This window comes from Neofelis nebulosa, chromosome 4 (assembly GCF_028018385.1).
Source record: "Neofelis nebulosa isolate mNeoNeb1 chromosome 4, mNeoNeb1.pri, whole genome shotgun sequence".
NCBI lineage: Eukaryota > Metazoa > Chordata > Mammalia > Carnivora > Felidae > Neofelis > Neofelis nebulosa.
The window spans coordinates 162758412-162786182 of record NC_080785.1 but is presented as its reverse complement, the minus strand read 5'-3'; the positions used below and the strand labels follow the sequence as shown (position 1 = coordinate 162786182).

General features: G+C 40.4%; 1 long non-coding RNA gene across 1 annotated transcript in view; it reads right to left on the bottom strand.

Annotated features, from left to right (window-relative positions):
- LOC131511081 (uncharacterized) overlaps positions 1–27771 on the bottom strand; it is a 52869-nt gene that overhangs the window by 12479 nt on the left and 12619 nt on the right. Inside the window, exons 3-4 of the long non-coding RNA XR_009261331.1 lie at positions 19944–20094; positions 18831–18909 (exon numbers count right to left, since the gene is read on the bottom strand). This is a non-coding gene — a long non-coding RNA (uncharacterized LOC131511081). The remainder of the gene's footprint in view (positions 1–18830; positions 18910–19943; positions 20095–27771) is intronic.

Genomic DNA, 27771 nt, shown 5'->3' with positions numbered 1-27771 from the left:
TCAACTTTTGAAAGTTTTCAAAATAAAAAGTTGGCGGGGGGCAGGCAGGGGAGAATCCCTTTGGTCCCAAACAAAATCGTCTTACGATAAAACGAATCCGGACTCTGGAAAAAAACATGAGTGTTTCCAAGAAACCAGCCTCTCTCTTCATAGTGATCCTGGGAAGCTACCGCTGGATGAAAGAAATGTCACGGATTTACCTCCTCACCCATAGAGGGATTAGGGGCGCCCGGGGGCAGTCCGCTCAGCTCTCACCAGAACCCGCCCACATCCGCAGAGAAGCCAGGATGCACCGACCGCGCCTCACGCGCCTGAGCGGAAGTAGCGCGTTTTCCTTCCCACCAAAGGCAGGCCAGTTATTCGCTGGAAGCCTCGCGTGGCAACGAGACCAGACTCGTACTTTGACCCCGCGCTTACCACGTCGGGCCCGACGCCCTACCCCACTTCCGTTCCAGAAGAGCGGGGGACAGACCGGAAGCCAATTTAGTCGGCCCCGCCCCCGCACGCGGGGGGGGGGACTTCCGTAGAGCCGCTGCGTCCCAGGAGAGCACACTTCCGCTTCCGATCCCGAGGAAAGAAGGGGTGCGGCCCACTGCCTACAACTTAGGGCGCGGAAATTCTATGTTCCTGCTTTGAGAACCTAGTTGAACACAGTGGTGCGACCAGGCCAGAGGCGTGGCCTGACTCGGGGTTCACAACCACTTGGAGGCGGGGCTTTGTCCCCGCAAAGTTATTTCTTTTTCTTCCCACTTGTATCTACAACCCTATACCATGACCGGCCATGTTCGTAATGGCAAGCTTGCCAATCCGCAAAATGTTACACCTTTCCCTTCATTCGTTTTTCTTAAAATGTGCTTCAAGTGTTTGCTTTTTGCAGTTTTGGCTAGTCATTCTTGGATGCTTCTTGCATGTATGTGTATGTATGCATTTCACATTGATTAATTATATGATTAATAGAATAATGGTATTTTTATGTGTTTATCATGAGTCTAGCCACCTTGACAAACATTAGTTCTAATAATTTGTTGATTTTCTTGGATTTTTAAATGGCCTAAATAACTGTAAACAATAATCTATTTTAATGTATTTTTCTTTTCTGCCAATAATTGTACCTCATTTCATTTTCCTGGCTTACGGGTTGGTCAGAATTTCTAATAATAGGTTGAATAATAGCAGTGATTAGGTGGCATCCTTGTCTTGTTTTTGATGTATAAAGCAATGGTTCTAAAGTTTCTCCATTAATTATATTTGTAGTGGGGTGGGAATGTCAATGACCTTTAACAGGTGAAAGAAAGTAATTTTTATCCTTGAACTGGGAGGAGACTTTCTTGTGAAAATGCGTTGAATTCTGTCCAATGATTTCTTAGGCTTCCATTGATTTAACTTTATAGAATCTTAAGTCATACAAAATACTCAATATTTGTGTAGTGAAATTTGTCTGTCCTTTATAGTTTCTGAATAAATTATTGTGCTATCAAAAGTGTGTCCAAACTCTAGGTTATGAAAATATTTTCCTAATTTTCTTATAGTTTGAAACCTTTATAATAGTAGGTATTTAGGTATGTAGTGTGACATGGAAATGGAACTCTGTGTTCCTCCAGATGGATGGTTTATATGTTGCTTTGGTTGCAGTGGTTTTGTAATTTTTAATATGTTTACAACAGTTATAGGGATAACTAATGTTGTTTCACATATTAAATTATATACCCTCAGAGCTACTCTACAAAATGCTGCTACTCTCATCCTCAAGTTACAATTAAAAAACAAACTTATGCACAGAGAGCTTACACTTGATTCAGTCTTAAGCAGTCTGGTTTCACAGTCATCTTGCTTCACCATTGGGTTATTGAACACCATTAAGACAAGTCTTTATTTAATAGATTCTTGGCTGATCTCTGGCATTTATTTCTCATGTAAAATTTGAAATCATTTAGTTATTGTTTTACATTTATATGTTAGTCTTAGGAGAACTGGTCTTTCTTTCTTTATATAAATCTTCTCATCCAGTAATTATTTTCACTTGTTCAGATCTTTTTTCATTGTACTTGATAATCTGTATATGTGTATCTTGTCTATTTCTTGTTGTATTTCTAATATTTTGAAATCTCTTCTCCCTATTGAGAATGGAAGTTTTCCCCATATTTATTTCTACATGAAGCTTGTGTGTGGAGGAGGTTGGATGTGTATGTGAGGTGTTGTCTTGTGATGAGTGCTCCTGAGAAAATTGATGCTGTTTTAAAACAGAATATTTTGTGCTTCTATACATAAACCATAACTAAAGATAGAGATAATCTTGGTCTCTTTTTTCCCACTATTTATAGAGGTTATTTATAGGAACCAGAATCTGGAAAGCAGTGTTGAATTGGCATGGAATATATGGGCAATCCTGCCTTGTTCTGGATTCAACTGAAAATATTTTGGCCCTGTACCTGAAGCTGCCTGGGGCCCTCTGGCCAACTTGTAGTCTTTAAGCTTTAGCAAGCAGCCTTAGCTCACATGATTGGTTAACCTTTCTTTGTGTATCTATAGATCATGCATTCTTTCCTAGAAAGAACAGAGTACTTCTAAATGTCGCCAGACCCTCCTGCACCACGCATGGGCACCAAGGAACAAGACCCCCCTGCATAATCGTTGGGCACTAAGGAACCAGACCCCCTGGCACAATCTCCAAGCACTGAGAAAACATCTGTAGCTGGTACCATTGAGTCTGCACATAATGACAAAATATTACGGACCACTGTACTCCCTTTACTGATTAACTGCCCTAAATTCTTTTAAAAACCCCTGGGCCAGGCAAGAACCTCGGAGTTGGCCTTTGGACAAGAGTCCACCTTCTCCCCAGGTAGCTTAGCCTCCTGAATAAAGCTCATATTCCTTTCCAATCAAAACTCATCTCTTGAGTATTGGCTTTTCAAGCGACAGGCAGCCGAACATGGGTTTCTGTAACAGGTCTTCAATTAAATGAATCATTTAATAGAATTATTAAATAAAAATCATTCTACTGGTGAAATGTGAATATGGTCTATAGCCTAATAATATTATGCCAATGTCAACGTCTTTGTTTTGATTATTGTACCATGGTTATGTAAGATGTTGTTGTTAAGGGAAGCTAGGTGTACTAATTTTGTAATTTCTCTTTGTTAGGTGAGGTCATCAAGATGTGACCACTGGTTGACTCAAGAGCTGGGCTTGGGCAGTTGGAGGCTCCTCACCCTTTCCCTTGTCCTTGCAATGCATGTTCCACTTGTTTTCCCCATTCCCAGAAGCTGCCCCAAGGATATAGCCTTGAGACAGAAATGTGGTGTTGAAACTACCAAGAAGGTATACACGTCTGAACCCGTTAAGGCCTCTATATAAACTTTTGACAGGCAGGTGCTGCAAACTACTTGTCTTGAGGCTGCCTAAAACAAGCCTCTTAAGTAAATTCCTTTGCCACCTAACTCTTGATCTTGGGGTTGTTGAGTTCAAGCCCCACGTTGTGTGGCTCAGTTAGTTAAATGTTCAAGCCCCTGTTGGGCTCTGCTGGCATCGTGGAGACTGCTTGTGATTCCGTCTCTCCCTCTCTCTCTAAGTAAATAAACTTAAGAGAAAAAAAAAAAACTGCAGGGGGACCTGGCTGGCTCAGTCAGTAAAGCATACAGCTCTTGATCTTGGGGTCATGAGTTCGAGCCCCACGTTGGATGTAGAGATTGCTCAAATAAAGAAAGTTAAAAAAACTTGCCACCTACCAGTCTGGAATGGTTTGCCTCTATTTTTGTCTTTCTCCACCTTAGGGTAAAGGGGCTGGTTTCAGATTTCACCCAGGAAGCTCCCAAGGAGGTTTTGAAGCAACACTATTGAGTCTAAAATTGTTCCAAAATAAAAAGTGTTTTTTTAAATTATATTATGATTGAGTTGGGATAGTGTTCAAACTTCAGCAGGTGCCCAAAATGCCTACTTAACATCTCCACTACCTTGTGTGATGGCCATCCTAATTTTGAGATGCCCAACACAGAATTCATGATTTCCCCCAATACTTGTTCCTGCTTTCCTTCATTTCTTTTCCTTTTTTTTTTTTTTTTTTTTTGCTTTACTTCATTTCAATAAGCGACAATTCCATTATTGTAGTTGTTCAAGCTGAAATCCTTGGGGCCACCTTTCAACCTTTTCTTTTTCTCATATCCCACACGTAATCTACCACAAAATCCTATCAATTCCATGTTCAGAATATTATAAAGAATACAAAAACTACAGTCATAATTAATCCGCATAACACCATATATCTACACGTCACTGGATGTTAGGGCTTATCTGCTTCAGCAGATGTAGTTACCTTAACTAATATGATAGATGAGATAGTTAATAGATAGAAAGATACAATGATAGATGACAGATACAGAGATAGATACATAAATAGATATCCTTGTGGTACTTGTGTATGTGTTTCTAGACATAGAAACAAAGAGGGGAAGTGCTAAGTCACTGGGTATGCTGTTTTTTATTTTTAAAATACATCTAGGGGCACCTGGGTGGCTCAGTCAGTTAAGCATTTGACTCTTGATTTCAGCTCAAGTCGTGATCTCACAGTCATGAGATTGAGCCCTGCGTTGGGCTCCAATGCTGGGCATGAAGCCTGCTAAAGATTCTTTTCTTCTCCCTCCTGCCCCTCTCCCCTGCTTGCACTCTCTCTAAAAAAATTAATATATAAAATAAAATACATATAATTATCCTCCAAAGTGGTTGTTACCATTTATACTCGCTCATATTTGTGTAATAAGGTATCAGTTTTCTTACATACTTGCCTATCATTGAATTTTAAAAATATTTTCCATTCTGGGGCGCCTGGGTGGCTCGGTCGGTTAAGCATCCGACTTCGGCTCAGGTCATGATCTCGCGGTCCATGAGTTCGAGCCCCGCGTCGGGCTCTGTGCTGACAGCTCAGAGCCTGGAGCCTGTTTCAGATTCTGTGTCTCCCTCTCTCTGACCCTCCCCCGTTCATGCTCTGTCTCTCTCTGTCTCAAAAATAAATAAACGTTTAAAAAAATTTTAAAAAAAATATTTGCCATTCTGGGATGCCTGGCTGGCTCAGTTGGTGGAGCATGTGACTCGATCTCAGGGCTGTAAGTTCAATCCCTATGATGGGCCTAGAGCTTACTTAAAAATAAATAAAATATTTTTAAAAAATAAGAATATTTGCCATCCTGATGGGAGGAAAATAGTGTCTCAGTATTAATATACTTTTCCCTGATTATTCCTAAGAAATTATGTTCTTTCATCGAATTTCAGGTCTAATTTTATATCTCAACATGTGACACCTTCTCTTTTCTGTTATTTTTAATATATCCAACAAGGTGATAGAAAAACCATTTTCGTATTTTTAAATATCTTAAATATATTTTTAAATTTGAGAGAGAGAGTGCGAGTGGGAAAGAGGGGCAGATGCAAAGACAGGGAGAATCTTAAAAAAAAAATTTTTTTTTTATGTTTATTTTTGAGAGACAGAGTGCGAGTGGGTGAGGGGCAGAGAGAGAGGGAGACACAATGTGAAGCAGGCTGCAGGCTCTGAGCTGTCAGCACAGAGCCCAACAAGGGGCTCGAACTCATGAGCTGAGAGATGGTCATGACCTGAGCCAAGGTCAGATGCTTAACCAAGTGAGCCACCCAGGTGCCCCAAGAGAGGGAGAATTTCAAGCAGGCTCCACACTCAGCAAGAGGCCCCGGCTCAATCCCACCACCCTGGGATCTTGACCTGAACTGAAATCAAGACTCAAACACTCAACCGACTGAGCAAAAGCCATTTTGTATTTTTATATATTCTACTTTACTAATGAATTATATTTACGTATTTATTTTTAAATGTTTATTTTAGGAGAGTGGGCATGTGCAAGAAGGGGAGGGGTAGAGAGATAGGAGAGAGAACCCCAAGCAGGCTCCCTGCTGCCACTACATAGCCCGATTCAGGGGTCAAACCCACGAACCATGAGATCATGACCTGAGCCGAAACTAAGAGTCTGACACTTAACGGACTGAGCCACCCAGGCACCCCTGAATTGTATTTACTTATGAAGTTTGACATTGTTTCAGTTGATCCTTAGACCTGCGATCTTGTCTTGATCTCTTTACCCATTCTTCCAAAATAAGTTTCTCTCATTTCTGTAAAATGAGAAAATAAGTTTCTCTCATTTCTTAAGGTTCTGCTCAGATCTTTAAACAGTGTTAATCAATAATAATGTTAAAGTGGAGTTTTAAAAAATGAGTAAATGAGTAAAACTACTCATCTGATAAAAAATAATAAACCATTACATGTAAACATAAATAACATTTTTATTTTGAAAAAATATTTTCCAAACCAGAAAATTTAGACAGATAATTGCACTATTTGATATTTTCACATCTCTTTAGTGTCTGCTTAACAGATATAAACAGCTGTATTCTCGGGGCACCTGGGTGGCGCAGTTGGTTGGGCGTCCGACTTCAGCCAGGTCACGATCTCGCGGTCTGTGGGTTCGAGCCCCGCGTCAGGCTCTGGGTTGATGGCTCAGAGCCTGGAGCCTGTTTCCGATTCTGTGTCTCCCTCTCTCTCTGCCCCTCCCCTGTTCATGCTCTGTCTCTCTCTGTCCCAAAAATAAATAAATGTTGAAAAAAAAATTAAAAAAAAAAATAAACAGCTGTATTCTCATATTTGCTTCTACAATCAATCTGTTGTGATTTGTTTTAATTTAAGTATATGAAGGAATTTAGCTTCACAAAGACACACAGATGAAAAGAGAAGTGTATTTTTACAGCCTCTTGAGATAACTGTGGACAGTCTTCTTTGATACTGCACCAAAACTAACAAGTGGTCATTTTTAAATTTTTAATTTTTGTAATGTTTCTTTATTTTTGAGAGAGAGAGAGACAGAGTGCAAGCAGGGGAGGGGCAAGAGAGAGAGGGAGACACAGAATCCGAAGCAGGCTCCAGGCTCTGAGCTGTCAGCACAGAAGCCAACGTGGGGCTCAAACCCACAAGCCGTGAGATCATGACCTGAGCTGAAGTCAGACGCTTAACTGACTGAGCCACCAGGCACCCCAAAGTGGTCACTTCTTAAAGATTAGTTGCAATAGGAATCTAAAACCCTATCAATAAACTTGTCGTGCTCTGTCACAAACAAAAACAAATGGATTGAGAATTTAAATGTGAAACTGAACTTCAAAAAATGAAGACACTGAAACCAAACACATTTATAATCAGTTGTTTGGGAAGGACTTCTTAAACAGAGCACAAAAACCTTTATCATTGGGGTGCCTGGCTGGTTCAGTCAGTCAGGCGTCTGAGTTTGGCTCAGGTCATGATCTCAAAGTTCATGGGTTCAAGCCCCGTGTCGGGCTCTGTGCTGACAGCTCAGAGCCTGGAGCTTGCTTCGGATTCTGTGTCTCCCTCTCTCTCTTGTCCCTCTCCTGCTCATGTTCTGTCTCTCAGAAATAAATAAATGTTAAAAAAAAAAAAAAAAAAAAACCGGGGCGCCTGGGTGGCGCAGTCGGTTAAGCGTCCGACTTCAGCCAGGTCACGATCTCGCGGTCCGTGAGTTTGAGCCCCGCGTCAGGCTCTGGGCTGATGGCTCGGAGCCTGGAGCCTGTTTCCGATTCTGTGTCTCCCTCTCTCTCTCTGCCCCTCCCCCGTTCATGCTCTGTCTCTCTCTGTCCCAAAAATAAATAAAAAACGTTGGAAAAAAAAAAAAAAACCTTCACCATTAAGGAAAAGACTAATAAATCTGACTAAAATTCAGAATTTCTGCCATCAAGACATGATAAAGAGACATTTACAAACAAGAGTAAAAATTGGTAACAAAGATATCATAGTTCTAAACATCATGGGGAAATAACAAAGATACAAAGAAAAATCATCAAAACCATGTACAGGTAATTCCCAAGGGGAAATTCCAAACAGCCAGTATTATAAAAAATACCCATTATGAATAATCAGCCAAATACAAATCAGAACAATGAGATACCATTTCTTTTTTTTTTTAATTTTTTTTAACGTTTATTTATTTTTGAGACAGAGAGAGACAGAGCATGAACGGGGGAGGGTCAGAGAGAGGGAGACACAGAATCCGAAGCAGGCTCCAGGCTCTGAGCTGTCAGCACAGACCCCGACGCAGGGCTCGAACTCACAGACCGCGAGATCATGACCTGAGCCGAAGTCAGATGCTTAACTGACTGAGCCACCTAGGCGCCCCAAGATACCATTTCTTAACTACTCTAAAATATAAAATGCAAAAAAACAAAACACATAAAACATGAAAACAAATTTTAGCATACAGATTCTATAGCCAGTGAACTTGTTTGTTTATTTATTTTAGACACAGAGAGAGAGAGAGAGAGAGAGAGGTAACAAGTGAGTGAGGGGCAGAGAAAGAGAAGTAGAGAGAAGAGAGAAGGGAGGTCACCCGAAGCAGGGCTCAAGATCACCTTATGTGGGACCTAGACTCACAAACCTTGAGATCATGAGCTAAGCCGAAATCAGATGCTTAACCAACTGAGCCACCAAGGCGCCTGAGTTCACTTTTAGACTCATTTATATGTATGTGCAATGGGAGATGTGCAAGAATGTTTACAGCAGCATTATTCATAATGGATAAAAGCTGCAAGCAACCCAAAGAAGTCCATCCACTCTACACTGGATAAATAAGCTGTGGTATATTCATACAAAAAGGCCCTTACGTAGCAACTAAATAAATTAATTACAACTATATGTGACACATAAATAAATGTCAAAAATGTGTGAGCAAAAGTAGGTCATATGAAAATATATAAACATGTTATTCACTTACATAGTGTTTTTCTTCCCTTGATCTTTTTTTTAGTAACTATTTTGAAATAGTATCAGAACCACAAGAAGTTGAAAAATAGTACAGAGTTCCCATGTACTCTTCACCCAGCTTCCCCCAATGAGAATATCTTAACATAACCACAGTACATTCTTTAAACCAGGAACAATACTATTCATTCAGGTACAGACCTCATCTGCATCTTACCTATTGTTATTTGTACTCTTTTCTTTTATGGGGGCGGGGAGACAATACAGTTCTGTAGGTAATATATGAGTGATCAAGTACTGTGACATTTTATTTTATTTTTAATGTTTATTTATTTTTGGGACAGAGAGAGACAGAGCATGAATGAGGGAGGGTCAGAGAGAGGGAGACACAGAATCTGAAGCAGGATCCAGGCTCTGAGCTGTCAGCCCAGAGCCCGACACAGGGCTCGAACTCACCGACCGTGAGATCATGACCTGAGCCAAAGTCGGACGCTTAACTGACTGAGCCACCCAGGCGCCCCTGTGACATTTTATCACATATACAGATAGCTTCAAGTAACCATGCTCACAATCAGGATACAGAAAAATTCCATCTCCACCAAGAAACCCCCTTTTTTTTTTAATTTTTCTTTTTAAAATTTACATCCAAGTTAGTTAGCATATAGTACAACAATGATTTCAGGAGTAGATTCCTTAATGCCCCTTACCCATTTAGCCCATCCCCCTCTCACAACCCCTCCAGCAACCCTCTGTTTGTTCTCCATATTTAAGTTTCTTATGTTTTGTCCCTCTCCTTTTTTTTACATTATTTTTGTTTCCCTTTCCTTGATCTGTTCTGTGTCTTAAAGCCCTCATATGACTGAAGTCATACATTTGTCTTTCTCTAATTTTGCTTAGCATAATACCCTCTAGTTCATCCACATAGTTGCAAATGGCAAGATTTCATTCCTTTTGATTGCCAAGTAATACTCCACTGTATGTATACACCACATCTTCTTTATCCATTCATCCATCGATGGACATTTGGGCTCTTTCCATACTTTGGCTATTGTTGATAGTGCTGTTATAAACACTGGGGTGCATCTGCCCCTTCAAAAGAGCATACCTGTATCCCTTGGATAAATATCTAGTAGTGAAATTGCTGGATTGTAGGGTAGTTCTATTTTTAATTTTTTGAGGAATCTCCAGACTGTTTTTCCAGAGTAGCTGCACCAGTTTGCATTCCCATCAGCAGTGCAAAAGAGATCTTCTTTCTCTGCATCCTTGCCAATATCTTTAATTAATTTACCGATAAATTAAACTAAAATCCATTTATTTTTGTGTATGGTGTAAGAAAGTGGTCCAGGTTCATTCTTCTGCATGTCGCTGTCCAGTTTTCCCAGCACCATTTGCTGAAAAGACTGTCTTTATTCCATTGGGTATTCTTTCCTGCTCTGTCAAAGATTAGTTGGCCATACGTTTGTGGGTCCATTTCTGGGTTCTTTATTCTGTCCCATTGATCTGAGTGTCTGTTTTTGTGCCAGTACCATACTGTCTTCATGATTACAGCTTTGTAATACAGCTTGTAGTCCGGGATTGTGATGGCTCCTGCTTTGGTTTTCTTTTTCAAGATTGCTTTGGCTACTTGGGGTATTTTCTGGTTCCGCACAAATTTTAGGATTGTTTGTTCTAGCTCTGTGAAGAATGCTGGTGTTATTTTAACAGGTATGGCATTGAATATGTAGATTGTTTTGGGTAGTATCAACATTTTAACAATATTTGGTCTTCCTATCCAGAAGCATGGAATATTTTTCCATGTTTTTGTGTCTTCTTCAATTTCTGTCATAAGCTTTCTATAGTTTTCAGTGTATACATTTTTCACCTCTTTGGTTAGATTCATTCCTAGGTATTTTATGGCTTTTGCTGCAATTGTAAATGGGATCGATTCCTTGATTTCTCTTCTGTTGCTTCATCATTGGTGTATAGGAATGCAACCGATTTCTGTCCATTGATTTTATATCCTGCAACTTTGGTGAATTCATGGATCAGTTCTAGCAGATTTTTGGTGGAATCTTTTGGGTTTTCCATCATCTGCAAAGAGTTAAAGTTTGACCTCCTCCTGGCCGATCTGGATGCCTTTTATTTCTTTGTGTTGTCTGGTTACTGAGGCTAAGACTTCCAATACTATATTGATTAACAGTGGCAAGAGTGGACATCCCTGTCTGGTTCCTGACCTTAGGGTAAAGCTCTCGGTTTTTCCCCATTGAGGATGATATTAGCGTTGGGTCTTTCATATATGGTTTATGATCTCAAGGTATGATCTTTCTATCCCTACTTTGAGGGATTTTATCAAGAAAGAATGCTATATTTGGTCAAATGCTTTGTCTGCATATTGAGAGGGCCATGTGGTTCTTGTCCTTACTTTTATTGATGTGATGAATCACACTGATTGTTTTGTGGATATTGAACCAGCCCTGAATCCCAGGTATAAATCCCACTTGGTTGTGGTGAATAATTTTTTAAATGTATTGTTGGATCCAGTTGGCTAATACCTTGTTGAGGAATTTTGCGTCCATGTTCATCAGGGAAATTGGTCTATAGTTCTCCTTTTTAATGGGGTCTTTGTCTGGTTTTGGAATCAAGGTAATGCTGGCTTCATAGAAAGAGTTTGGAAGTTTTCCTTCCATTTCTATTTTTTGGAACAGCTTCAAGAGAATAGGTGTTAACTCTTCCTTAAATGTTTGGTAGAGGGGCGCCTGGGTGGCGCAGTCGGTTAAGCGTCCGACTTCAGCCAGGTCACGATCTCGCGGTCCGTGAGTTCGAGCCCCGCATCGGGCTCTGGGCTGATGGCTCGGAGCCTGGAGCCTGTTTCCGATTCTGTGTCTCCCTCTCTCTCTGCCCCTCCCCCGTTCATGCTCTGTCTCTCTCTGTCTCAAAAATAAATTAAAAATGTTGAAAAAAAAAAAATGTTTGGTAGAATTCCACTGGAAAGCCATCTGGCCCTGGACTTTTGTTTTTTGGGAGATTTTTGATTACCAATTCGATTTCTTTACTGGTTATGGGTCTGTTCAAATTTTCTATTTCTTCCTATTTCAGCTGATTTTTAAAAATTTTTTTCTTATTTTTCCTCTTTCAGTTTTGGTAGTTAATATGTTTCTAGGAATTTGTCCATTTCTTCCAGATTGCCCATTTTATTGGCATATAGTTGCCCATAATAATCTCTTATTATTGTTTATATTTCTGCTGTGTTTGTTGTGATCTCTCCTCTTTCATTCTTGATTTTATTTATTTGGGTCCTTTCCTTTTTCTTTTGGATCAAACTGGCTAGTGGTGTATCAATTTTGTTAATGCTTTCAAAGAACCAGCTTCTGGTTTCACTGACCTTTGTTTCCTTCTAACCCATGTTATCCTTCTCCCAACCCATGGCAATATGTTGTCACGTAAGAAATTAATAAATTCAGAATCACAATAGTTATTTCATCTTGAGAAAATTCATGAAGATCCCATACATGAGACTTCTGAGGCACAGCAATCTTCTCTCTCTTGGCTTGGTTGATGGGTACAAATTTACTCTTTTTTAACGGTGTGTATATATTTTCATCAAATCTTTTCTATTTCCAATTCTTTCAAAGAAAAATACAGAGTAGAAATTACAACTATTAAGGTAGCAGAAATTAATCCAACATACTAGATATGACAATAAAAAATGAGATTGGTTTCCAAACCAAAAGGTATTTTCAGATTGGATTTTTTTTTAATCCAGCTACATCCTATTTACAAGAGACACATCTAAAACTTAAGTACATTGAAGTTTAAATGAGAAAAATGGAGACATACATAACAAATACCAACAAAAGGAAACTGGCATGGCTTTATTAATAATACTAAATTAACAAACTATTAATGAGATTAAATTATTAATATTAAATCAATATTAAATTCAATTAAATAAATAATTTTTTTAAGATTAAAAAATCTTTCTCCTTACTGTCTCCAATTTTTCTCCTACTTTGTCCCAAATCCATTTCAATCAGGCTTCTGTGGGCAGATCAAAGAATCAACTTTGACAAGGTCCTCAAGGACTTACATTGATATTTTGATATTTATTGTCAAACTCAGTCAGAAAAAAAGGGAGAAGAGCCAAGGAGGACTGAGTAGGGGGTCTCAGACCTCAGCACAGTTTGGCCAAGTTTGGGCCAAGTCAGTGAGGGGTTCTTGAGCCACAGACATCACTAGAAGAGACTTACCACCCACAGGAAGGGCTTACATGATTCCTCCTGCCAAGCTTACTGACTGCTAGGAGCAGTCTTAGCACAACACCGCAGGTAGGTCCTGGGATGGGTAGCAACCAGGGCCATCAGCCAACTAAGCACCTAGGAGGCTATCTAAGGGGCAGGTTCTCACGGCCGCCACACCAGGAATAACCATACTCAGCTGGGAGTAATGAAAATTAACTAAGAGTAATAAAAAGTTCCTGGGGCACCTGGGTGACTCAGTTGGTTAAGTGCCTGACTTCTGCTCAGGTCATGATCTCAATGGTTCATGGGTTTGAGCCCCACGTCGGACTCTGGGCTGCCAGCTCAGAGCCTGGAGCCTGCTTCCGATTCTGTGTCTCCCTCTCTCTCTGCCCCTCCCCCATTCATGCTCTTTCTCTCAAAAATAAACAAACATTAACCAAAACAAATAAATAAAATAAAATAAAATAAAATAAAATAAAATAAAATAAAATAAAAATATTCCTGATAGCTCCTCACTTTTTCTTTTTCTTTTTATTTTTTTTTTCAATGTTTTTTATTTATTTTTTGGGACAGAGAGAGACAGAGCATGAACGGGGGAGGGGCAGAGAGAGAGGGAGACACAGAATGGGAAACAGGCTCCAGGCTCCGAGCCATCAGCCCAGAGCCTGACGCGGGGCTCGAACTCACGGACCGCGAGATCGTGACCTGGCTGAAGTCGGACGCTTAACCGACTGCGCCACCCAGGCGCCCCTCACTTTTTCTTTTTAAAGAATCTTTCTTCTTCTCACATAACATAAGTCTAGAAATAAGCAGTTCACGGCTGCTACAGCCACTCAAAGAAACCCCCGGGAAGCAGGGAGTCTTGCGTTCTAGATGCACCATCTCTACCTGTAGTTTCTGCCTACCAGTCACAGAGTAACCTCCTTCCAACTCCAAGCACTGTATCTCGTTTCTAGGCAGAACGGAGGAGGAAGGACCATGAACAAAAAGTGAAAATAACAAGATGGGACTGTCGCCTTTTTCAGAGCTCTCCTAGAAGCTGCAACAGTGACTGGCTACCTGCCACGGGCCAGGGCTCTGGGACATGACTATTCCTTCAAAAAAGACTAAGAGAGAGAGGCGCCTGGGTGGCTCAGTCGGTTAAGCATCCAACTTTGGCTACGTCATGACCTCAATGGTTCCTGGGTTCGAGCCCCACATCAGGCTCTATGCTGACAGCTCAGAGCCTGGAGCCTGCTTCAGATTCTATGTCTCCCTCACTCTCTGCCCCTCCCCTGCTCACGCTCTCTCTGTCTCAAAAATAAACATTTAAAAAAATAAAAATAAACTAAAAAAAGAAAGACTAAGAGAGAGTGCTTGTTGGGTTTTGTTTTCATTTGGTTGGTTTTGTTTTTACAGTGAACAATAACAAGTTGAGCAAAATCCAAGTTGTGAGAGTAAGAAGAATGGGGAGAATGGATGTAGAGGCAGCCAGCAGTGTCTGCCGCCCCAGAACAGAGAGAAAGTCCCAACAAATGCCAAAGAATCCATATCCTACAGATCACGGACTCTGACCACAAAGCCATCAGATGGGAAATGAAAAGGCAACTAAGAACTGGCACTGCATCTTGGAAACATATTCCTGAGCAGCCCATGAGTCCAAGAAGTCGTCAAAACGGAAATGAGATGGTATTTACAACTGAGTCATAATAAATAAAAATATTAACTATCACAACTTTTTCAATAATCTAGAGGGCATTTAGAGGGATATGAGTATTCTTGGGTATATATATTATGAAAGAAAAAACAAATTAATGAGCTAGGGGTCCACCTTAAGAATGCAGCACAATGGCAATCTCCTGTTCACAAATGGATATGGCCTCGGTCTCTCAGAACGAGTTCTCTTGTGAACAGTAAGTGAAGATCCACACTTGAAGACCTTCCATATTCATTATCCTAACAGGACCTCCCTCCATTGGGCCCTCACATGTTTCATACAAGAATGAGTGCTTATGAAGGCTTTCACACCTTCTTCTGTGAAAAAAATAAGACTTTTCTGTGCAGGTATACAGTTCCTGCCCTATCTGATTCTTTTGAGTTGAGCAAAGTGACTTTTGCCAGATGGCTCCACTAAGTGTCTTTTATCCCAGAACTTCACAATTAAGATTTCTTAAAACCATTTTTATAACAAAATTATGTTCCAAATCCTCAATAAAGGGTATTTGTGGGATGGGAGAGATTCGATTATAGTTTGTGTGCTAGTAACATTATTTTGTTAATGTTAAATTTCATGACTATATTAATATTTTGATTATAGAGGAAAATGTCTGTGGGAAGGCAATTCTCCATGGGCAGCTCATGTTTACACATCTTACTCTGTTCTGTACTATGTCTTCAAGGATGTTTATATAACATCCATAGACAGGGGGCAGATTTTTTGTTGTTCAGTGTAATAAAGATAATGTCTCCTTCTGGGGCAAAGAACAAGAAGGTTTGTTTGCAGCTCCTTAGAGAAGCTTGGGGTTCCTCAGGTATAAAACAAATCCACTTCATGTCTCCCCTGTGGGTCTTGAGAGTCAAGAGGAATTGATGGCAACATGAAGCTTATACTGGCTGCTGTGCTGTAATAAAGTCCTTGATCTCTGATCCAGAAGTCTGGTGTCTTTAGCCAACATCCATGAAACTGTGGCAGGCTAATTTGTTAGCCTATAAGTAGGAATTTGAGTTCCTAACAAAGTCTTTGTTCTTAGGATAAATGTTAAAGGAGTCTTATGTCTTTAAACGCTCAACCATAAAATAAAATTATACACACGCAAACACACACACACACACAAAGTTATAACTGTCAAAAAATGTTGACAACTGGTGAATCCAAGTGAAGGAATGGACTTGGGGAATTTTCCCAACTAATATTATGAGGCTACCACATCACTGTAACCTTGTAACAACAATAACAAAAGGATGACAGGAGAAAGAAAACCTGCAGGCTATCTCACTCAAAGATGCAGAAATCCTATCATATTAGAAAACTAGGAACAAAAAAAAAAAAAAAAAAGGAAAACTAGGAACAATGATGTGTGACAGATATGTTATCCAGGAATGCAGTTAATTTCACAGTGAAAAATAAACTGAAGTAATTTACTCCACAAACATGTTAGAAATGTTACATGTATTCATTCATTCATTCAACAAATACTTATTGAGTGCCTATTATGTGTCCATTGCCTACCATTGTTCTAGAGGTTTTGAAATACATCAGTGAACAAATATTACCATCTCAGGGGAAGCCGAACAAACATAAAATCCAACATCTGTTCATGAGAAAGAAGGCCAACACCTTAGATAACAAAAGAAACTCTCTCATCCTAGTAAAGTTATCTACAAAAATGTTATAGAGAACACCACACTTAAAAGATGAAATATGAAAAAAAATGCCCTTTAAGATCAAGAAGAAGAAAAGAGTTCCTAGGACTTCTTCTAGTCAATAGGGTTCAAGCCACAGCCAGAGTCAGGCAACAAAAGCATAAGAAAAGAATAAGGATTGAAAAGGAGCAAAAGAATTCTGCCTGTATTTGTAGATAAGATTATCTACAGAAAACCTCAAAAGATCTACGCATCAGTTATCAGAATAAGAGTAGAGCAAGTTTGCTACAAGCCAAACTCAACATAACAAAGACAATTATCTATGAGGACCAGCAAGATACATACACCGCCAGCCCTTCTCCAGAAACCTTCCAGCCTGATTTAGTTTGAAGTATCCAATGCCTATGAAAGAAAACAATTCAAGTTCTCATAAAAAGTCCAAAAAGACTTCTAAAGAACACAAGGGAAAGAACCAAATTAGACAGTGCAGCACTGAAACTACTGAGTAAAAGGAGGCAGACTCTGAAAAAGATGACAATGTCAATCAAACTAAATAAAAACCCATCTGAATCCCAGTAAATGAGTTAAAGAGGGTCACACTCTTCAATCATTTATCCATTCCAAAAAGGATTCATCAATTGAACTCCCACATCATTTGAGAAAAGATATTATTACTGTCCCCTACAAACAATGTCAAAATTGCAAGGATAACTCAAAAGCTATGTATTATGGATATATCCTACCACAATGGAGACTGTACTAGAGTTATCAAAATGCACGTCCAATGGCATCTCCTTTTATAACAGATACAGTTTAGTGAGATACAGTTTCATATCATAAGACTCATCATTTTAAAATTCAAATGATTTTTAGTGAACTCACTGAGTTGTGCAACTATCAGCACAGACCAGTTTTAGAACGTTACTGTCAAAACCAACAAGATCCTTCATGTCTATTAAATCAGGTTCCCACCCCCAGCCCAAGCAAACACAACCCTGCTATCTGCCTCTATGGCTTTGCCTATTCTGGATATTCCAAATAAATGGAATCATACAATATGCAGTCCTTTGTGACTGGTTTCTTTCACTGAGCATAATGTTTTCAAAGTTCATCCATGTTGCAGGATGTACCAAAACTTCATTTCTTTGTATTGCCAAGTATTGCCCTCTTGTGGGTAGTCAGGCTAGAGCTCCTATTGAAGGCTTTCCCACAGTTGCTGCAACAGTAAAGCTTCTCCCCACTATGGACTCTCCTGTGCACCCCCAGATGGAATTTCCTGCCAAAGGCTTTGCCATAGTCATCACACAGTCCCTCTTGGCATGCACTCACTTATGCACGGTCAGGTCATTGCTCCTGATGAAGGCCTTTCTACAGTCATTGCATTTATACAGTTTCTTCCAATTGTGTATCCTCTTAAGAACAGCAAGGACTCAAGCTGGATCTGAAGAAATTCCCACGTTGGTTGCAGTCATACAGTTTCTCTCCAGTGGGAGTTCACAAATGTGTTATAAAGGACGAATGAGGACCCAAAGCTTTCCCACACTGAAAACATTCATAGGGTTTCTTGCCAGCCTGAGATCACACATGTGTCCTAAGGGATGAAGGATAACTAAACACTCTCCCACATTCTTTACGTTCATTTCATTTCTCTCCTATGTAATTTCTCTTGGGTGAAACAGGTTAGAATTCCTTCTGAGGTTTTTCCACATAGACTACATTCATGGGGAATCTCTCCAGGTTGAGTTGGTGCCTATTGGTTAAGGGATAAGTTGTAACTAAAGGCTTTCTCACTCTCAATGCACTCACGGGGACTCCCCCCACCCCATGAAAGTCTGCACTGTAAAAAAAGCAAATTCCTACATTAGAAAGTGCTGCCATTTCCAGGGCTTATGTACGGCTTCTGCTCTGTTCAAATTCTCTTGAATTTTAAGTAAGGTGAGTGCTCTGCCACAAGGTCCAGAATGGAAGCTTCTCATGTATATTTTTCCTGATAATTATTTAAACAAAAACTGGGGCACCTGGGTGGCTCAGTTGGTTGGGCATCTGACTTCACTCAGGTCATGATCTCACAGTTTGTGAGTTAGAGCCCCACATCGGGCTCTGTGCTGACAGCTTGGAGCCTGGAGCCTGCTTCGGATTCTGTGTCTCCCTCTCTTTCTGCCTCTCCCCCTCTCACACTCTGTCTCTCAAACATAAATAAACATTTTTTTTTCAATTTTAAACAAAAACTGAATGATGTGTCAACATTCACTAAGTCGTATTAATGGATATGTTTACCTGTGGGAACTCTCCACAAATAAATATTGAAATTGGTTTAGAATGTTCTGCAAATTCATGATACTCAGAGACTCTCTGGCTCAGAAACAACGTCTTCTGGGTGAAGGTCATTGGTCCCAAGTGTCTCCCCTGGTGGTTATGCTCTTCTGTGTCACAGCAACCCCAGCAGAGAACCAGCAATGCACCCTCAGGAGAGAGGCGTTCGGGAGCCTTACCCTCTTCCTGACAGAAGTTTTTCCCAAAGTTTATTCTGCTTTGCAGTGGTCTCTTTGGCTTTAAGTTGAAACTTTTGATCTGAAATTAATGGGGGAGAGGAGGACAAATATTTTTTTTAGAGAAATAAATTGTGAGGTAAAGGTGATTAAAAACAAAAACGTGGAGCACCTGGGTGGTTCAGTCGATCAAGCATCTGAATTCAGCTCAGGTCATGATATTATGGTTCATGAGTTCCAGCCCTGTATTGGGCTCTGTGCTGACAGCTCAGAGCCTGGAGTCTGCTTCAGATTCTGTGTTTCCCTTTCTCTCTGTTCCTCCCCTGTTCATGCCCCCCCCCATCTCTCTCTCTTTCACAAACACACACACACACACACACACACACACACACATAAATAAACATTAAAAAAAAAATTTAGAAACAAAAACAAAGAGGGTGTGCCTGGTTGGCTCAGCCAGTTAAGCATCCAACTCCTGACATTGTCTCAGGTCATGATCTCACACTTCATGAATTCAAGCCCCACACCAGGCTCTGCTCTGGCAGTACAGAATCTGCTTGGGATTCTTGCTCTCTCCTTCTCTCTCTGTCCCTATCCTGAGCTCTTTCTCTCAAAATAACTAAACTAAAAAAAAAAAAAAAGAACAAAATAGATTTTAAAAAAGAACAAAATAAACCAATACATTTAAAAAAAAAAAAAAAAAAAAAAAAAAAAGAGGGGCCAAGATGGCGGAACAGCATGCAAGGTTTTTTTGCATCTCTCCTCCCTGAAATGCAGCCAGGTCAACACTAAAACCATCCTGCACACCTAGAAAACTGATTTGAGGATTAACACAACCTGAACCACAGAACTCGACAGGTACACAGAGCAGAGAGGTGAACTGGGGGGAGAGAGAAGCCACAGAGGGCAGGGAGCTGTTTTTGCTTGTGGAGAGAGGACAGACATGGGCAGACAGTATGGGAACCCACCCCCATGCCCGAAAAGAGCAGATGAGAAAAGAAAGAGTACGCAAGGGACTGAACAAAAAAGGGAGATAGGAGAAAGCAGAGGGTTTAAATTCCATTAACAATCTATAAATAGGGGGAGCAAAGAGTCTGTAACTCTGCAGCTCATTACCTGGCAGTGCTCTGGTAGGAAGGGCGAATCCCCAGGAGTGGAGTGGAGTCCAGGAGATTCTTGGGCCACATGAGGAGGGGCAGTTCCCCTGGTGGGAGGACATTTAGTAGAGGCTGTGTGGCCACCCCACAGACAAAGGTCCTAGCAGGCCCTGGAGAACAACCACATTTGCTGGTGTTGGAAAAAGGACATTAAGGGGGAAACCTGGTGCCAGATGTGTGTTGTAATTTACCATAATCCCCGAAATGCTACTGCTACATGATTGTGTGAACTTTTTCTGGGGCAGACTGGCACCCAGCTGCAGTCTCTGGGCATTGGCAGCAGCATGGTCCTGTGAACATTCCTGGGGGCAGCTGTGCACTGGCCATTCCTCAGTGAGACCCTCCCCCAGAAGGTCTGAGCAGGTCAAAGCCACAGTCCCTCAGAAGTGAGGGGCTGGGAAACACAGCCCCACATGAGATAAAACTCAGGACGGAGGTGCCACCTGGCAGCCTGATGGATTGGTCAAGGACAGTGTAAAAGCAGGAATTGGACAGAAGCCAGAGACAAAGAAGGGGTGAGCGATTGCCGGTCGGGAAAGCACAGAATTCTGATAGTGGAGACTGGGTAGCTGGGCGACGCCACTTTCACCCCCTCCTGTTCATGCGCCATTTTCACCCCTCCTGTGGTGCAGCACCACAACAATCCACCCCAGTAAGCTAAGCAGCGCCATCTAATGGAGAACGGAGCCATTACACTAAGCCCCGCCCATCTGGGCCACCCTCGCTCTTCAGGAACACCACAAGTCTCTCCTGCTTAGTTTATGGACTATAAAGGGCTTCATAGTTTGACTTCTAGGGGAAACCAATGTAATTTCAATCCTATTTGTCTGTTTGCTGGTCCATCTATTCATTTTTTTTAATTTTTCTTTTCTTATTCTTGAATACAGAAAGAGAAAAAAATGTATTTTTATTTTCCATTTTTATTAAAAATGTTTTTAATTTTTTTCTAATATATTTTTACTTTTTTGTAAATTTTTCAAATTCTATTTTACTTCATTTCATTTTATTCTATTTCATTGTATTCATTTTTTCAAATTTTCAAACATTTTCCTCTTTTTTTCCTTTCTTTTCTTATCCTTCCCTTTTTTCTCTAATCTATCAAGCTCCTTTCACCAACCAGACCAAAACACACCTAGGATCTAGCATCCTTTGATTTTTTTTGTGTTGCTTTTAATTTTTTAATTTTAATTTGTTTTACCTTATTAATTATTTTTCTTCCTTCAAAATGATAAAACGAAGGAATTCACCCCAAAAGAAAGAAAAGGAAGAAATGACAGGGAATTAACCAACACAGATACAAGCAAGATGTCTGAACCAGAATTTAGAATAGTGATAATAAGAATACTAGCTGGTTGGGGCGCCTGGGTGGCGCAGTCGGTTAAGCGTCCGACTTCAGCCAGGTCACAATCTTGCGGTCCGCGAGTTCGAGCCCCGCGTCAGGCTCTGTGCTGATGGCTCAGAGCCCGGAGCCTGCTTCTGATTCTGTGTCTCCCTCTCTCTCTGCCCCTCCCCCGTTCATGCTATGTCTCTCTGTCCCAAAAATAAATAAAAAACGTTGAAAAAAAAATTTTTTTAAAAAGAATACTAGCTGGGGTTGAAAATAGATGAGAATCCCTTTCTGAGGAGATAAAAGAAGTAAAAAGCTAGTCAGGATGAAATAAAAATGCTATAACTGAGCTGCAATCTCAAAGGGATGCCACGGTGGCAAGGATGGATGAGGTAGAACAGTGAATCAGAGATATAGAGGACAAACTTATGGAGAAAAATGAAGCAGGAAAAAAAGGCGAGACTAAGGCAAAAGAGCACAATTTAAGAATTAGAGAAATCAGTGACTCATTAAAAAGGAACAACATCAGAATCATAGGGGTCCCAGAGATGAAGAGAGAGAAAAAGGGGTTGAAGGGTTATGTGAGCAAATCATAGCAGAAAACTTTCCTAACCTGGGGAAAGACACAGACATCAAAATCCAGGAAGCACAGAAGACTCCCATTAGATTCAACAAAAACCAACCATCAAAAAGGCATATCTAGTCAAACTCACAAAACACTCAGGCAAGGAAAGACTCATGAAAGCAGCAAGGGAAAAAAAGTCCTTAACCTACAAGGGAAGACAGATCAGGTTTGCAGCAGACCTACACACAGAAACTTGGCAGGCCAGAAAAGAGTGGCAGGATATATTCAATGTGTTGAATCAGAAAAATATGCAGGCAAGAATTCTTTATCCAGCAAGGCTGTCATTCAAAATAGCAGGAGACAAATTTTCCCAGACAAACAAAAATTAAAGGAGTTCGTGACCACTAAACCAGCCCTGCAAGAAATTTTAAGGGGGACTCTCTGAGGGGAGAAAAGACAAAAAAAAAAAGAGAGAGAGAGAGAGAGAGAGAGACCAAAGCAACAAAGACTAGAAAAGACCAGAGAACACCATCAGAAACTCCAACTCTACAGACAACATAATAGCAATAGATTCACATTTTTCAGTATTCACTCTAAACGTCAATGGACTAAATGCTCCAATCAAAAGACACAGGGTAACAGAATGGATAAGAAAACAAGATCCATCTATATGCTATTTACAAGAGACCCACTTTAGACCTAAAGACACCTTCAGATTAAAAGTAAGGGATGGGGAGCCATATATCATGCTAATGGTCGCCAAGAGAAAGCTGGAGTAGCCATACTTATATCAGACGATGTAGACTTTAAAATAAAGAGATGTAACAAGAGATGAAGAAGGGCGTTATATCATAATTAAGGGGTCTATCCAACAAGAGGATCTAACAATGTAAACATTTTGGAAACACCCAAATACATAGATCAATTAATCACAAACATAAAGAAACTCATTGATAATACCATAATAGTAGGGAACTTCAACACCCCAATTACAGTAACAGATATCTCAACAGAAAATCAACAAGGAAACAATGGCTTTGAATGACACACTGGACTGGATGGACTTACAGATATACTCAGAACATTTCATCCTAAAGCAGCGGAATTCACATTCTTCTCCAGGGCACATGGAACTTTCTCCAGAATAGATCACATACTGGGACACAAATCAGCCCTCAACAAGTACAAAAAGATCGAGACATATCATGCATATTTTCAGCCACAAGGCTGTGAAACTCGAAATCAACCACAAGAAAAAATGTGGAAAGATAAATACGTGGAGACTAAAGAACATCCTACTAAAGAATGAATGGGCTAACCAGGAAATTAAAGAGGAAATTAAAAAATACATGGAGGCCAATGAAAATGATAACACCACAGTCCAAAACCTCTGGGATGCAACAAAGGCAGTCATAAGAGGGAAGTATAAAATAGCAATCCAGGCCTTCCTAAAGAAGGAAGAAAGGCCTCAGATATACAACCTAACCTTATACCTCAAAGAACTGGAAAAACAACAGCAAATAAAACCCAAAACCAGAAGAAGACAGTTAATAATAAAGATTAGAGCTGAAATCAATGCTATCAAAACCAAAAAACAGTAGAATAGATCAATGAAACCAGAGCTGGTTCTTTGAAAGAATTAACAAAATTGATAAACCCTTAGCTAATTTGATCCAAAAGAAAAAGTAAAGGGCCCAAATAAATAAAATCAAGAATGAAAGAGATCACAACAAACACAGCAGATATAAAAACAATAATAAGAGAATATTATGTGCAATTATACACCAATAAAACGGGCAACCTGGAAGAAATAGAGAAATCCTAGAAACATATAAACTACCAAAACTGAAAGAGGAAGAAATAGAAAATTTGAACAGACCCATAAATAGTAAAGAAATCGAATTAGTAATCAAAAATCTCCCAAAAAACTAGAGTCCAGGGCCAGATGGCTTTCCAGGGGATTTCTACCAAATATTTAAGGAAGAGTTAACACCTATTCTCTTGAAGCTGTTCCAAAATATAGAAATGGAAGGAAAACTTCCAAACTCTTTCTATGAAGCCAGCATTACCTTGATTCCAAAACCAAAGACCCCACTAAAAAAAACTATAGACCGGGGCGCCTGGGTGGCGCAGTCGGTTGGGCGTCCGACTTCAGCCAGGTCACGATCTCACGGTCCGTGAGTTCGAGCCCCGCGTCAGGCTCTGGGCTGATGGCTCGGAGCCTGGAGCCTGTTTCCGATTCTGTGTCTCCCTCTCTCTGCCCCTCCCCCATTCATGCTCTGTCTCTCTCTGTCCCAAAAATAAAATAAAAAACATTGAAAAAAAAAAAAAAAAAAAACTATAGACCAATTTCCCTGATAAACAGGATGCAAAATTCCTCAACAAGGTATTAGCCAACTGGATCCAACAATACATTAAAAAAATTATTCACCACAACCAAGTGGGATTTATACCTGGGATTCAGGGCTGGTTCAATATCCACAAAACAATCAATGTGATTCATCACATCAATAAAAGTAAGGACAAGAACCACATGGCCCTCTCAATATGCAGACAAAGCATTTGACCAAATACAGCATTCTTTCTTGATAAAATCCCTCAAAGTAGGGATAGAAGGATCATACCTTGAGATCATAAACCATATATGAAAGACCCAAAGCTAATATCCTCAATGGGGAAAATCTAAGAGCTTTACCCCTAAGGTCAGGAACCAGGCAAGGATGTCCACTCTTGCCACTGTTATTCAACATAGTACTGCAAGTCTTAGCCTCAGTAATCAGACAACACGAAGAAATAAAAGGCATCCAGATCGGCCAGGAGGAGGTCAAACTTTTCACTCTTTGAAGGTGACATGATACTCCATATGGAAAGCCCAAAAGATTCCACCAAAAACCTGCTAGAACTGATCCATGAATTCAGCAAAGTTGCAGGATATAAAATCAATGCACAGAAATCGGTTGCGTTCCTATACACCAATGATGAAGCAACAGAAAGAGAAATCAAGGAATCGATCCCATTTACAATTGCAGCAAAAGCCATAAAATGTCTAGGAATAAATCTATCCAAAGAAGTGAAAAATGTATACACTGAAAACTATAGAAAGCTTATGACAGAAATTGAAGAAGATACACACAAAATGGAAAAATATTCCATGCTCCTGGATGGGAAGACCAAATATTGTTAAAATGCCGATGTGACCCAAAGCAATCTACATATTCAATGCAATACCTATTAAAATAACACCAGTATTCTTCACAGAGCTAGAACAAACAATCCTAAACTTTGTATGGAACCCATACCCATACCCTTTGTATGGAACTTTGTGAAGACCCCCAAATAGCCAAAGCAATCCTGAAAAGGAAAACCAAAGCTGGAGGCATCACAATCCTGGACTGCAAGCTGTATTACAAAGCTGTAATCATGAGGACAGTATGGTACTGGCACAAAAACAGACACTCAGATCAATGGGACAGAATAAAGAACCCAGAAATGGACCCACAAACGTATGGCCAACTAATCTTTGACAGAGCAGGAAAGAATACCCAATGGAATAAAGACAGTCTCTTCAGCAAATGGTGCTGGGAAAACTGGACAGCGACATGCAGAAGAATGAACCTGGACCACTTTCTTACACCATACACAAAAATAAACTCAAAATGGATGAAAGACCTAAATGGAAGACAGCAAAGCATCAAATCCGAGAGGAGAAAACAGGTAAAAGCCTCTTCAACCTCGGCCGCAGCAACTTCTTACTCGACACCTCTCCGGAGGCAAGGAAAACAAAAGCAAAATGAACTATTGGGACTGCATCAAAATAAAAAGCTTCTGCACAGCAAAGGAAACAATCAGCAAAGCTAAAAGGCAACCAACAGAATGGGAGAAGATATTTGCAAATGACATATCAGACAAAGGGTTAGCATCCAAAATCCATAAAGAACTTCTCAAACTCAACACCCAAAAAACAAAGAATCCAGTGAAGAAATGGGCAAAAGACATGAAGAGACACTTCTCCAAAGAAGACATCCAGATGGCCAACCGACACATGAAAAGATGTTCAGCGTCACTCATCATCCAGGGAAATACACATCAAAACCACAATGAGATACCACCTCACACCTGTCAGAATGGCTAACATTAACAACTTGGGCAACAACAGATGTTGGCGAGGATGTGGAGAAAGAGGATCTCCTTTGCACTGCTGGTGGGAATGCAGGCTGGTGCAGCCACTCTGGAAAACAGTCTGGAGGTTCCTCAAAAAATGAAAAATAGAACTACCTTACGACCCAGCCATTGCACTACTAGGCATTTATCCATGGGATACAGGTGTGCTGTTTCGAAGGGGCACATGCACCCCAGTGTTTATAGCAGCACTATCAACAATAGCCAAAGTATGGAAAGAGCTCAAATGTCCATCGATGGATGAATGGATGAAGATGTGGTATACACACACACACACGCACATGAACACAATGGAGTATTACTTGGCAATCAAAAAGAATGAAATCTTGCCATTTGCAACTATGTGGATGGAACTAGAGGGTATTATGCTAAGCAAAATTAGTCAGAGGAAGACAAATATCATAGGACTTCACTCATGAGGACTTAAAAATACAAAACAGATGAACATAAGGGAAGGGAAGCAAGAATAACATAAAAACAGGGAGGGGGCCAAAACATAAGAGATTCTTAAATATAGAGAACAAACACAGGGTTGCTGTAGGGGTTGTGGGAGGAGGGTTGGGCTAAATGGGTAAGGGGCATTAAGGAATCTACCTCTGAAATCATTGTTGCACTATATGCTAACTAATTTGGATGTAAATTTAAAAATAAATAAATTATTGGGGCGCCTGGGTGGCGCAGTCGGTTAAGCGTCCGACTTCAGCCAGGTCACGATCTCGCGGTCCGTGAGTTCGAGCCCCGCGTCAGGCTCTGGGCTGATGGCTCGGAGCCTGGAGCCTGTTTCCGATTCTGTGTCTCCCTCTCTCTCTGCCCCTCCCCCGTTCATGCTCTGTCTCTCTCTGTCCCAAAAATAAAAATAAATAAATAAATAAATAAATAAATAAATTATTTTTTAAAAAGTGGGGGGGGGGGGGGGGGGTCCTGGCTGGCTCAGTCGGTAGAACATGCAACTCTTGACCTCTGGGTTGTGAGTTCAAGCCCCATGCTAGGTGTAGAGATTACTTAAATAAACTCTTAAGGGGCGTCTGGGTGGATCAGTTGGTCAAGCATCCGACTTCAGCTCAGGTCATGATCTCACTGCTTGTTGAGTTCAAGCCCCTCATCAGGCCTTGTGCTGACAGCTTGAAGTCTGGAGCCTGCTGCAGATCCTATCTCTGTCTCTCTTTCCTCCCCTGCTCACTCTCTGTCCCTGTCTCTCTCTCAAATAAAAAATAATAAAACATTAAAAAAAAACCTCTTAAAAACAGACAAAAACAAAGAGCCACACCCATGTAGCTTTTTTTCATAGACTGTAGACTGACTCCAAACATGAGAAGTCAATTGTGATAGGAAAGAATGCCCCAATATTTAAAGATGTACTTTTAAGGATTTCAGCAATATGAACAATTTGACAATGACAGAAACAAGGGATGGAAATGCTAAGAAATAATTTGGCAGGAAAGAGAGGGCTGCTAACAGTCTGATAGAGGACACTATGGGGCAAGCCAAGCTTGGGGAAAGTAGACAAATGGACAAATTGGTGGGCCTGTGTTCCAATAAAACTTTATTTACAAAAGTGGAAATGTTCTGAAGAAAGGAAGCAGGGCAGAGTTTTCTCTAGAAGCCATAGAAAGTGGAGGAGAAAAGGGAGGAGAGGAAGGGAATCCAAAGCCTCAAGACGAAACTCATCCCAAGTGGCCTGAGATGATTTATGACAAGATAACATTAAAAAAAATT